At 35.4% G+C, this 14865-nt stretch overlaps 1 pseudogene; it reads left to right on the top strand.

Moving 5' to 3' along the window:
- Positions 1–14865, top strand: part of LOC106974248 (calcium-binding mitochondrial carrier protein SCaMC-1-like) — a 49566-nt pseudogene that overhangs the window by 15730 nt on the left and 18971 nt on the right.

The following is a 14865-nucleotide window of genomic DNA, read 5'->3' as shown; positions in this document are numbered from 1 at the left end:
TAGGAGTGGAATTGCTGGGTCATTTGCTAAGTATATGTTTAACTTTTTGAGAAACTGCCACGGTTTTGCAAAGTGGCTATACCATTTTATATTCCCACCATCAGTGATGATTCCAATTTCTCTACATCCTTGTCAATACTTGACTTTTTTGACTATAGCCATTCTAGTGGATGAGTGGTGCTGTCTCACGGTGTTTTTAATTTGCATTTCATTAATGACTGATGTTTCTGAGCATCTTTTTATGTGGTTATAACTTTTCTTTGATATTCTTTGCTGAATTGTCTGTTTAAATCTTTTGTCCATTTTTTTGGTTGGGTTAATTTTTATTTGTAGTTACTTTTAATTTCTGGCAACTTAAACTGCTTTTCTAGTTATGGTAGTGATACAAAGTTTATTTTAAAAATAGTTGGTTTTTAAAAAGTATATCAATTAAGTGAAATATATTAAAGAAAAGATTATCACTTATCATTTTGTTGTGGCAAAAATTTTGAAGATGACATAAATGTCTAAAAAAACCACTTCCTCAAGGGTAGGTATTACCAGGGTCAACACTAGCCCTTTTCTCATTCTCGATATCTCTCAGTGATTTTATCTACTCCCATAGCTTCTGCCCTGTCCCTCTACTGATGTTGTTGAAGTTCACATCTCCAAGACCTGTATGTGAGGATCTGCAAATACTGTCTACTGTCTGCTAGACATTATGAAGATACCTCACTAGCACTTCGAAGTCAACATGTTTTCCTGACTGCCCCCTCATCACAGTGTTCCTTCCAACTTCCTCTTTTGGGGTTCTCACCATTTTATAGTCACTGAAGCTTAAACTCTAGAACTCAGTCTTGCGTAATCTCTTTGCTTCTTTGCCTATTCCTTAACTCAGAATGCCCCAAACTCTTTTTCTCGCAAACCTGATGACTGTCAGAGTAAGACCCTCCCTATACACATGGCAACCCAAATAACACCTTCAGAGTTCTAGATTCCTCTCTTTCCCTTACCTTCTATATTGTGTCAGTGATCAAGTTACCTCCCACTTGCTAAAGATCTTTTGTATTTTGCTCCGCATTGCCATTCCTACCACCTTCCCCCTAGTTCGGAGATTCATTTCTCTTCTGGATTTTTGTAATAACCCTCTTATTGTTCTTTCTATTTTTAATATTTTCTCTCTCCTTCTCACCAAAGTTTATCACTGGAGTAACCTTTTTCTAACACCGATCATGTCACTTCTCTGCTCAAAATTCATCAGTAGGAAAAAAAAAGGAGTGGGAGATACAGGCTTCTAGTTATGGAATGAAGAAGTCTTGGGAATAAAAGGCACAACGTAGAGAATATAGTCAATTCTATTGTACTAGCATTGTATGGCAATAGATGGTAGCTGGTCTTGTGGTGAGTACAGCATAACATATAGTTATCAAATCACTATGTTGTATACCTGCAACTGATGTAATGTTGTGTGTCAACTACACTCAAAAATTTTTTTAAAAACCCCAAAATTTGTCAGCAGAGAACCATTATTTATATCAGTATTTCCCAACTTCATGAGTTTGCTATAATCAAGAATTGACTGTACTCTAATTATTTGAAGAGTGGATTCATTTATATGTCAAGAAATTTACTTTAAAATAAAATTTTGTAATACTACCATAAACAGAAAGCTAGTTGATTAAAAGTAAACATAAAATACAGGTTGCCCGGGTGGCTCAGTTGGTTAAGCATCCACTCTTAATTTTGGCCCAGATCATGCTCTCATGGTTTGTGGGATCAAGTCCTATGTGCTCCGTGCTAATAGCACAGATCCTGCTTGGGATTCTCTCTCTCCCCCTCTCTCTCTGCCCCTCCCCAGTTTGTGCTTTCTTTCTCTCTCAAAATAAATAAATAAACATTAAAAAAATAAAAAATAAAATTAAGCAAATAAAATAAAAACAAATAAAACAAATAGATAAAATAAATAAAATAAAAACAAATTAGTGTTGTGAATTGCTGGCTAAATATTGTATCATTTGATAAAATTATCCTGTTACTTATCCCCCCTTTTTTTTAAGTTGGCAAGTATTCAGGAATATTAGCACAAAACTGAAATGTTGCCCATGATGTTACCAGAAGGACTGAAAGATAATTGAAATGAGAATAATTTTCTCACACTGTGATTTAGTGTTATTTAATACTACTTCAACATAAGCACCACATGTATTCCACTCATTTGGAAATACTAACTATAGAATTCATTTGAAATCCTTTTTATGGCACATAAGTTCTCTCACAATCTCCCTGTGCTTATGGTGTCTCCTACTTTTCTCCCTTGCATTTTATCCTTAGCAAATTAGAACAATGCAGGGTTGTTATGAAGATTAAATGAGTTTATATATACAAGGTGCTTAGAAGTAAGTGCTCCATAAATATTAGCTGTCGTTATCACTGTCATTATTATTGTGTTTTTTCTAATTAACATGTGTTCTGCCTGCTTGCAGACACTGTGACGTATTCTTGGGATGTTTTTTCACATTTGTCTGCTCAGCTAATGCCTGTTTTTTTTTTTTTCTGCAAGTCTAAGCTCATACAGTCTTCCTCTTCTGAATTCCCACCCCCCCCAACTCTACTGTACCTTGAATACATTCCCAGTATAACACCTGAAATATTCTCTTTGGTTATGTGAGTGGTCTGTAACTTTCTTCAGGGAAGGCACTGCATCTTCTTGTCTTTTAACCCTAGCACCTAGACCAGTGTCCAGCTCACAGTATTTAAAAAAAAATTTTTTTAACGTTTATTTATTTTTGAGACAGGGAGAGACAGCATGAACGGGGGAGGGTCAGAGAGAGAGGGAGACACAGAATCTGAAACAGGCTCCAGGCTCTGAGCTGTCACCACAGAGCCCGACGCGGGGCTCGAACTCACGCACCGCGAGATCATGACCTGAGCTGAAGTCGGATGCTTAACTGACTGAGCCACCCAGGCACCCCTCACAGTATTTTTTAATTCAATAAATATGGATTAAGAGCCTTAGTATGCCATACCTTATGCTAGGCATGGATGGTACAAAGATGAACAAGACATGGCCTATCTCTTTGAGGTAGGAGTCTGTTGGAAATACATATGATGTATATTTAAGAATTATGATTGTTAATTTTTTATTTAAAAAACTGTAACAACCTAGTGAGATTGGAACATACACTCTTACTCCATAAGGCTCAGTCTCAAACTATTAAGCTGTGAGTCATACTAAAATTTTAAGTATTTTATCTCATCTGGTTAATAGAGTGTGAGGTCTCTGATGGCAAAGACTATGTATCTCAGTACCTTTCTTCCCTCAAGGTACTTGGCATTCATTGTTTACCTCTGGTAAATACTTACCAACTTATAAGATTCAGAATTATTTGGAATGACATGGTGGCTATTGACTCTAGTATTGCACAAGTTTAAAAGTCACAAATGTACTTAGCCTTGTAGCTGTGACTGAAAAACTAGGACAATGGATGCTGATGAAAATGATAATTAATATGAAATGTGTAATTTTAGCATGCTACAGTGGCTTTATTTGTAATACATCTCTGAGATGAGTTTCTACTTTTTTGTAGCACATTTTTGAAGCTGGAAATACCAATGATGATTCAGGATTGGACTTTGAAGAATTTATGCAGTACATTAAAGACCACGAGATAAAAATGAGGCTGGCATTTAATAGCCTGGACAAAAATAATGATGATGTGTGTGTTTGTGTTTTATTCACAATTAGCTTAACATGAATAATAATTGTCAGTATTAAAGGGATTTTTTTTTACTAGCTTTTACTTACCCCTGTCATCAAAGATTCAGTTATTTCTATTGTCTAGCAGTAATTTTTTATTTCTAAAAATAATATATAAACTATATTTATTAGTGTTATAATTTTTGTGTGATTTTGAAAATATTTTGGTTGCAGGAAAGTTAGATAACACAGAAAATATCCTAAAATAAAGTAACAGTTACTTGTAACTCTGCTGTGTAGATGTCAGGTTTAACACACACACACACACACACACACACACACACACACACACACAAATATGTAGTTGTTTGTTTTTACCTGAGAGAGAGAGAGCATGCTCATGTGTGTGCAAGCAATGGGGAGGGGCATAGGGAGAGGGAGAGAGAGAATCTCAAGCAGGCTCCACACACAGCACAGAGCCTGGTGTGGGTTCGATCCGGAGACTGTGAGATTGTGACCTGAGTTGAAATGAAGAGTCGGACACAGCTGACTGAGCCACCCAGGTGTCCCTTGATATATTTTTATATTTCCCTCTAGACTTTTTATTTCTGTTTCTTTCTTTGTTTCTCTTTCTTTCTTTAAATGAAATTGTAGTCACGCTGTATATATATAGTTTGGTGTCTTATTTTTTTCTCTGAATGTTACAATGTAAGCGTTTTCATTTCATTTAGTATTCTTCACATAGTTTTTAATGACTCTGAAATATTCTATTTATGAGTAGATAAATCATTCGTATATTGTTAGACATTTAGAATGTTTCCAATCTTTTATTCATAGTGCTGCAATCAATATCCATGCTGATTTACAGAGAAAAGGTATATTTTGTTACAAACCTTTAAATCAGAAAGACTATAGGTAAAAGTAGAGTACCATTTCTGCATCCATATGTGGCTAATCCATCACAGGTAATTAGAACCTAATTATATGCTATTCAAGAAACATGTGTTGATTTTTTAAGTTTTGTGAAATCTAGTTTTTGTTAATTGAAAAATTCTAACTGTACCAGAAAAGCTATTTAAAGGATTGTACTGAAAGATTCTTGGGTAAAACAAAATGTAACCTGAATGTCACAGGCTTAGTGACCTGTGATATCCATACTGCAGCGCTCTATGCTTCCATTCACTTTCCAGAAAGAAGTTTAGGCCTTTCTGGGTTCTGCTACTGAAATAGTACCCAGAAGCTTTAAAGGTACCACTTACTAATTTATGTAAATTAGACCTGGTCATCGGTTGCTGCTGATCTTGGACCAGTAGTTCTGTTCTTGTGCTATTCTGGAATTTCACTCTCTTACTACCGCTTACCGCCACGATCATCATTTGTAAGCTGAAAATCCACCGTGTCAGATAATCAGCGAAATTAGAATGCCATTAGTAAAATATAATGCTATCACTATCTCTGGTAAAGCTGTAAATCACTGCTTGTAGCTCTTGGTAATAATAGACAATACTTTTTCTGAGGAAAGATGGATATCCGAAAGTAATATAGTGATTGGCAATATAGATCTTTTAATTTCTGCCTTGTCTAGTCAAACTGCCAGGAGTCAGCCCCCAAAGTCCTGAGAGCCACAGTCCCAGTTCTCACGGGCTTCACGTGTCTCGAACACCTGAGCTGCAACAGTTGGTGTGAGGCTCTGCTGTGGGCACCAGGGCTACTGCCCACCTGGCCTGCAGAGCTCAGGCCCCAGGAGCCCTGCAGGAGCACCAGGTCTGGCGGAGCTGCCTGCTCCCTGTGTCATCATTGTTGCCGCTTCAGTGACCACCTTGCAGAGCTCAGCCAGTTTACTTTGGCCAGCATGCTTTTTGTGTGTGAAAAAGGGAGCACATCCTCTGTTATGGGTTGAGGGGTGTGCAGCTTAAAAAAGATACGTTGAAGTCCTAGCCTCCTGTACCTCAGACTGTGACCTTATTTGGAAACAGTTCTTTACAGAAGTAATCAAGTTAAAATTATGTCATTAGGGTAATGCCCAATATCTAATATGACTGGTGTCACATCAAGGGGAATCGTGGACACAGAGGCACATGTGCACAGAGGAAGATGATGTGAAACACCAGACTTCTGGCCTCCAGAATTGTGAAACAGTAAATTCTTGTTGTTCTAAACTACCCAGATTGTGGAACTTTGTTACGGCAGCCCCAGGAAACTCCTCCCTTCTGTTATGCTTTATCAAATGTCTGACAATACCAGAATGTTTTGGGCCTCAAAGTACAGCTTTCTCGATTCATGTGAATATGCAGTCACTTTCTTCCAGAGTGTACAAATGCTTCCAGATTGGCTGCGATAGGGTAGTTTCTGCTGTCAGGTGTGTATCATTGACCCTGGAGCTGACATTTCCTTCTGAATTCTATTACTGGATCTGGCTCACTGCATCATACCTTCCCACGCTTTTCCTTCCTGACATCATTGTTCCTGATGGGACTCTCCCAGCTCATCACACATTATATTTGTTAAACATTAATAGTATACCGGATTCAATGTTTACCACCTGCTTTCTGTCCCCCAGGAGGCTTTCCAGGCCTTATGCCAATCAGTGGAGGCAAGAGGATGCATGTGGGCTGCTGTACTATCAAACTCATTAGCAGGAAGTGCTCAAACCCCAGTGTAATCTCATCTATTTAACTTCGTTCACCAAGTAGTATCTGAGCTCCTGCTCAGTTCAGCCAAAATGTCCATGGAATGCTGTTGTAAAAATGTGAATGAAGTAATTATTGAACATAATTTTATCATTAAGATTATTTTTTAGATGGAGTTTTTTGGAGGCTGAGGAAATGGTTGGAAAGAAATTAACATTTATTGGACTTTATCTTCTATATCTTATTTTTGTCTCACACAAGTCTTCGTAGCAGCTGTTTTTCACAGATGAGAACACTGAGGCTAAGGAAGGTTAAATAATTTTGCCTTCCATTGGCTTTCCCAGTGAACCACATCTCCCAGCACTTATGCCTTGGTGTAGCCATATACCACACAGACCTGTGTTTGGCCATTTGACTTGCTTCAGCCATTAGCACATTAGCAAGGCTTAATAAGTATTTGTACATTGGAACTTGTCCTCTTGGAATACTCTTTCTTGAACATCCTGAGCCACCAGAAAAGAGGTCTTAGCTACCCAGTTGGAGAGATTGCATGGAGAGAAATGCTCATTTAGTAATCAATTATTTTACATTTCCATCTGAGGTAATAGATATGAGTGAAGCCATCTTGGATTTCTAGCTGTAGTTGAACCTCCAGATGATTGAATTCACAGGAGTGGCCCAGGCAACACAAGAAGAACCAATGAGTTGAATCAAGCTCAGATTGCATACTCATAGTCAAATATATCCTTTTTAAACCACTAAATTTTGGAATAGTTTGTTACTTAGCAATAAATCACTGGTACAGGAATGGAATATTTTGTATTTCTCCCTGGAATTGCAATGCTAGAATGGTTGTGTTCCTCCTCTCCATCCATCTAACTATTGTTATTCCATTGAATTTATTTCAAGTCCATTATATGCTTGCTGCATATAATTAAAGACAACTTTGAATCTCTTTTTCAGGTCATATGCCTTGATTATATTCTGGAACACATTATCTAATTGTTTCTACATCTTAGCTTGGATTTTTAGCTTCTTCGGGGTAAAAATTACTTAATGTATTTTAGTTAAATGAAGCAAACAGTTTTTGAGCACTGTATGTGAGTTATTGCACTAGGAACTGTGTGAACAAAGGTCTTCAGAAGCACACCATTTGGGGTGAATTAAGAATAAACATACAGAAGACAGACTATGATCATTGCTCTAGAAGAGATATAAGGAGAGCTTAATTGTGCCAAGGGACACTTCAGATTTGTGCTGGATCAATATGTAAATAGAATGGAAAAGAAAGGGTTTCTTGAGCAAAGAGAGTAAGTAGTTTGAACAAAGGCAAAATTAGGAAATTGTCAGTCAAGGTCAGAACTGGTTAATATGGCTTTTCAAGTTTGGCCCTAACTTACTATTTTTTGGGGGAAATTTCACTGACATATAACATATATATCAATGTGCACACATTCTAAGTTAAAAGCTCTACAAATTTTCCCGAGGCAAACACACAACATGAAAACAGCATCCAGATTAAGAAGCAAAATATTAGTAGTATCTCAGAAGCAGCCCTTTTATATCCCTGCCAAATCACTATCGCCCACTAAAGTAGCTGTTATCCTGCTTTCTAGTACTGTATGTAAGTCCTCAATCAATCTTTGTTAAACAAGTAAGTGTACCGTGCTCATACTGTATCTCTTGCTGAAATGCTTTTTTGTTTCTTTGGTGGTATCTTGTTTATCCTTTATTGTACTTCATTTGTGACTTTTGTTTTTCACTCCTTTATTTATGCCTCCATTACACTTTATTTATAACTATCCTATAACATACATTTGGCACAGTGTGATATAATTTTGAAATAAGTAGTTCATCCATACAAGCTGGCAAGCTTCTCAGGGGTGGTTGTTTTATTAATCTCTGGCTTCTCTCACATTTAGCATAGTGATTTTAATAGTATGCTTTCAAAATATATTTTTTAAACTATTGAATTAATGAGCATAGTGTTCAGAGATTGTAATGGGATATAAGGCAGAGGATTCAGTTTTCCCAGTTGAAGAAAAGTTTGATTTCTAGGCTGAGGAATAGACCAGTAAATTCCACCCTGTGAAGCTTGGAACGCTAGGGGCCTTGGAATGATTGCAAAGAGTCTGAAATTCTATGCATGAATACTGGGCTTTATCTATAGGCTAAATAAATAATATATCTCATACATATGTGCACTATTTATAAATGTATACAGATGCAGCTATGGCTCATAAAATATGAACTAAAGATGTGACTGAATTCATATATTTTTGATGTTACATATTTTCAACTAGGTGACATTAAGTTGATTTTTTTAATATTGAAATGTCCTCATATTTTAAAAGACTGAGTATCCTCAACTCTTTGTTTTACACAGAGGAGGAATCAAAGATTCTTTGGACTTGGATAGTGCCATGATAAGTTATGTGTTTTAGAGTTTGAGGAGAAAATGGAATACTTAATTTTTCCTTTATAACATCCTGCAACATGAGATTGAGATGCATAGTAGGCTTGTATTCAATGTATCAGTTGATTTGAATTATAACATAGGATATGGTTGTGCTAAAAAGAATTTGTATTGGGGGTGTCTGGGTGGCTCAGTTGGGTAAATGTCTGACTCTTGGTTTCAGCTCAGGTCATGGTCTTGTGGTATGTGGGATCAAGCCACATGTTGGGCTTTGTGCTGACAGCATGGAGCCTGATTGGGATTCTCTATCCCTCTCTCTCTCTCTGCCCCTCCCCTGCTCTCATTCTCTCTCTCAAAAGGAAATAAACTTTAAAAAATGCACCTTAAAAAAAGATTTTGTGTTGTATTATAATTTAGGTATGTTATTATTTTTTTAGTTTACCTTATAAAATGTTGGGTTGCCTTATTTTCATGTGCCTGAATCAGATCTTCAGAGTTAGCTTTTACATTTTTTCCAAGTAGGTATCATAATCTAAATCTGTTGTAGATCTGCAATCTCTTACTGGAAATCCTTAGGGTCAGATGTGTTCAGAAATTTAGAATTTGGGTTTTAGACAAGCAATACAGTTCCTGTATGATATATTATGTGATACTACAAGTGAGATTTGGGGTACCACTGTGCAATTATATATGTGAGTATTTCTTCAAAGAAACAAATGAATAATTATATAGAATCATAAATAATTGACTACCAAATGAATTTTGATGACAAATATACAAGAAGTCTTTTAGTTTTCAGAGCTTTTAAGCTTTGTGTTGTGAATATGGAATTATTGGCCTAAAAAACATGGACTTTTTAAAGACTATTATGTTTTAAGTATATTGCCTTATCTTTTCAGATACTTTAATTTGACATTTTTTTCACTTTTTAAAGGAATAATAGAAACTTCAGAAATAATTGCTGCTTTGAAATCACTGGGTATGAATATTTCTGAAGCTCAGGCAAAAAAAATTCTACAAAGGTCAGTCCTCATCCTTATTTTTAACAGTTTTTATTTAGTTCCATGTTAGAAACTAATTGCTATATATGTAGCGCCTTCCTTCCTCCCTGCCTTCCTCATTTCCTGCCTGCCTGCCTTTATAACATCAGCTTTTATTGACAGTGTTATAAGAAGAGTCCCTGAGAAATTTATTGAACTGTGAGAATGCTGTTGACTAAATCATGAAGTGTTTACACTTCACAAAGTCCCTAGGATAAAATCCTTCCTGCTTCTAGTTCAAAGAACAGATGTAATTCTCTTAAGCAATTGACTTAACACGTTTCTTTTTAATTTTTTTGACATACAAAATACTGTACATAATTAATATACACAACTTGGTGAGTTTGGAGATAAGTGAACACCTAGGAAATCATTACCACATCTGTGTCATAAATCTATCCATCCCTTCCAAAAGTTTCCTCCTACCCTCTTATTTACTACTATTATTTTTTCTGATAAGAATACTTTTTGTAGTTAAAACTTCAACTTATTTATTTTTTTACTGAGGTGTAACTGACGTGAAACACTAGTTTCAGGCATATAATGTAATGTTTTGATATTTGCATATATTGGGAAATGATCACTGTAAGTCCAGTTAGCATCTGTCACCATATATAGTTAAAATTTTGTTTCTTACAATGAGAACTTCTAAGATTTACTCTCTTAGCAAGTTTCAAAATTATGCAGTATACGATAATTAACTCTAGTTATTATGCTGTACATTACATTCCCATGACTTACCTATTTTATAACTAAAGTTTGTACCTTTTGGCCTCTTTCACCCATTTCACTCATTCCCTAAACCCCCACTTTGGACAACCCTAATCTGTTCTCTGTATCTATGAGCTTTTTTATTATTATTATTTTTTTAATATTTCACTTATAGGTGAGATCATACGGTATTTGTCCTTGTCTGACTTGTTTAACTTAGCAAAATTCCCTCAAGGTCCATCGATGTTGTCTCAAATAGGTAGATTTCCTTCTTTTTTATGGCTGAATGATATTCCATATTCCACACACACGTGTGTGTATGTGTACACACACATACCACATTTTCTTTATCCATTCATCCATTGGTAGACACTTAGGTTGTCTCCATGTAAGAACAACTAACATAAATCTGCTGTCTTAGCAAATTTTTAAATATCCAACAGAGTATTCTTACACTTAGTACTTATTCTTAGAGGATTTATTATAAATGTTATAAGCACTATTTTTGTTGTAAATTTCAGCATCGATAGTGATGGAACAATGACAATAGACTGGGATGAATGGAAGTACTACTTTTTACTTCATCCTGCAAAAAATATTGATGAAATTGCTCATTTCTGGAAGCGCTCTACCATAAGATTACTTTGTATTTTACTATATTATTATTTTGTCACAAATGCCATAGCTGTTATTATGATCACATAATCCCTATACTACTTCCAGCCTCAGTGGCTAAAATAGCAAAATTCTCTCCTAATAGTGTTCTACTAATTTATCAAGGAGTGTTAGTATTATATGTACAAAGACAGCTACCACAATTTCTTTGTTTGGTAAAATCTAGAACTTAAAGTAGATACTTATCTGCTGCAAGGGCCTACTTTGCATTGAGAATAAGTTATTCCGATATAGTTAACTGTCTTAGGAAAGTGGAAAAATAATATACTTTAATTCTTTTCACAGAAATGATATACTCAGTTAAGTTTCTATCATAGGAAATGCAAAGTCAAACATTAAAATGCAAAATTTCAGAATCAGAAAGGATCAACTGTGTAATCTACCTATTCGTTTTATATAAGCACTTGACTCAGTTGTGAGGAGGAAATGAGGTTTTATAATTGAAAACATTTTTTTTTCTTTTTTAGATCTCTGATGCAGGGGGTTAAGTTAATCATTTATTCATGGTATACTATTTGCAAATCCTCCTCTCCATAGACAATATAAGGGAGGGCCAAGAGCATAGGCTTCGGAGTCAGATGCCTACGTTTGAACTTCGCTTCTGCCATCCACTAGCTATATAACCCCTCTGTGCCTCAGGTTTTCTCAATTATATACTGGGTATAATAATGGTAAGAGTTTTGAGAATTAAATTAGTACATTAGTTAATAAATGTAGAAAAGGGCAGAGCAGGTAATACATGTCTTCAGTAAAGGTTACTTATTATGATAGGCACTTATTCTAATATGTTTCCTCTGTGTCTTGGATATGTATATGATCTTAGGAATCATGTAGTGTTTCATGTGTGTGCTTTTATTTTACATAGATAGTATTCTGCTAAAGGCCACAGCTGATTTTTTGCTTTGTTCACTCAATATTATGATTTTAAGATTTGTCCTTGTTTTTATGCATTCATCTAGTTTATTGCTTCTAACTACTGCATGCTATACATTTAACACACCTTCTTTATCCATTTTCCTAGTAATAGGAACTGATAAGAAATAGTTTTCTCCAACTTCAAGCAAAATGCCTTCCTCTACTGTAGCTTAGGGAATTTCACCTGAATTTCTGAGTCAGAAGTAATATGCATTTGCAAATTTTAGTAGGTTATCCAGTCTTAATTTTATAAAATATATCCATGTTATTTCCCAGGATAACTTGCTATGGTAGCTTACATTCCCACCAGCAATGCCTGATAGTTCCTGTTTCTCTACGTATTGCTTGGTATTGTCCAGTTTTCTAATACTTTCCACTCTGTTGGGTACAAAGTGGTATCTTCTTTTAATGTGCACTTCTTTGATTTTAGTCCATTTTAAACATCTCTTCATAGAAATACTAGAGATTCACATGTTCTTTTTCTATGAATTATCTATTTATATCCTTATAAGATTTGTTGAGATATAATTGATATATGACATTGTGTAAGTTAGGGTGTACCACATAATATTTGATACACTTATGTATTGTGAAATGACTGCCACAGTAGGGTTAGTTAGTTAGCACTTCTGTTACCTCACATAATTATCATTTCTTTTTTGCAGTGAGAACACTCATAGCAACTTGCAAGTATATAATACAGTATTAACTATAAGCACCATGCTGTAATTAGATCCCCACAGAATTTGTTCACCTCATAACTGGTGGTTTTGTCCTTTGACCAATGTCTTCTCATTTCCCTAATTCCCCAGCCCCTAACAACCACCATTCTACTGTCTGTTTATATGAATTTGGCTTTTTTTAGATTCTGTATATGAGTGAGACCATACAGTATTTGCCTTTCTCTATCTGACTTATTTCATATTTAGCATAATGCCCTCAAAGTCCATCTATATTGTTGCAAATAGCAGGATTTTCTCCTTTCTAGTGGCTGAGTAATAATCTATTGTGTATAATGTATATATATCACATCTTACACTTAGGTTGTTTACGTAACTCCACCATTGTGAATAATGCTGCAATGAACATGGAGGTGCAGATATCTTTTTGAGATCCTGATTTCATTTTCTTTGGCTTTATACCAAGAAGTGGAATTTCTGGATTATATGATAGTTCTGTCTTTAATATTTTGAGGAGCCTCATACTGATTTCCATAGTGGCTGCACCAATTAAATTCCCACCGACATTGCAGAAAAGGTTCCCTTCTGTCTACATCCTCACCGACACTTGTCTCTTGTTTTGTAGGTAGTAGCCATTCTAACAAGTGTGAGGTAATATTGTGATTTTGATTTGTGTTTCCCTGATGTAGACCATCTTTTCATATACACATTGGCCATTTATAGGTCTTTTTTTTTTTTTTTTGAGAAATGTCTGTTTTGTTCTTTTGCTCATTTGTTTTCATTAGATTGTTATTGAGTTGTATGAGTCCCTTATATATTTTGGATATTAACCCTAAATAAGATATATGATTGTTTCTTTTACTGTGTAGAAACTTTGAAGTTTGATGTAGACCCACTAATTAATTTTTGCTTTTGTTACTTATACTCTTGGTGTCATATCCAAAAGGTCCTTGATGGTGCCCATGTCAAGAAGATTTTTCCTTGTCTGCTTTAAGGAGTTTTATAGTCTGAGGTCTTATTTTAAGTTTTTAATCCATTTTGAGTTCATTTTTATGAGTGGTTTAAGGTAGAGGTCCAATTTCATTTTGCTGCATGTGATTATCCAGTTTTGCCAACACCATTCTTTGAAGAGGCTATCTTGCCCATTGAATATTCTTGGCTTCTTTGTCAAATATGAATTTACATGTAAGGATTTATTTCTGGGCTCCCAATTCTGTTTCATTGGTTTATGTGTCTCTTTTTCTGCCAGTAGCATACATTTTCATTATGAGCTTTGTAGTATTGCTTGAAACCAAAGAGTATGATGCCTCTAGCTTTGTTCTCTTTCAGGATTGCTTTGGCTATTTGGAGTTTGTGTTTCCATATGCGTTATAGGATTTTTTTTCTATTCTGTGAAGAATGCAATTGGAATTTTGATAGGGATTGTGTTGAATCTATAGATGGCTTTGGGTATATGGACATTTAACAATATTAGTTCTTCCAAACCATGAGCATGGTATATCTTTCCATATATTTGTGTCATATTCAATTTGTTTTTAAAAATTTTTTAATGTTTATTTATTATTGACAGACAGAGCGTGAACAGGGGAGGGGCAGAGAGAGAGGGAGACACAGAATTGGAAGCAGGCTTCAGGCTCTGAGCTGTCAGTACAGAGCCTGATGTGGGGCTCTAACTGACAAACCACAAGATCATGACCTGAGCCGAAGTCGTCCACTTAACCCACTGAGCCACCCGGGCGCCCCACATTTTCATTTTATTTCATCAATGTCATCTAGTCCTCAATCTGTAGGTCTCTTACTTCCTTGGTTAAATTTGTTCCTAAGTATTTTATTGTTTTTGATGCTATTATGAATGAGTTTGTTTTCTATATTTCTTTTTCATATATTTTGTTGTTAATGTATAGAAATGCAGCTGATGTTTATATATTAATTTTGTATCTTGCAATTTTACTGATTTCATTGATTAACTCTAACAGGTTTTTTTGTGGAGTCTTTGGGATTTTCTATATATAAGATCATGTCATTTGCAGCAGAGACAATTATACTTCTTTCTTTCTGATTTGGATGCCTTTTTTTCCTCTTTCTTGCTCAACTGCTATAGCTAGAACTTTCAGTACTGTGT

This window comes from Acinonyx jubatus, chromosome C1, assembly GCF_027475565.1.
Source record: "Acinonyx jubatus isolate Ajub_Pintada_27869175 chromosome C1, VMU_Ajub_asm_v1.0, whole genome shotgun sequence".
Lineage (NCBI taxonomy): Eukaryota > Metazoa > Chordata > Mammalia > Carnivora > Felidae > Acinonyx > Acinonyx jubatus.
This window is presented reverse-complemented; position numbering and strand designations above follow the sequence as displayed.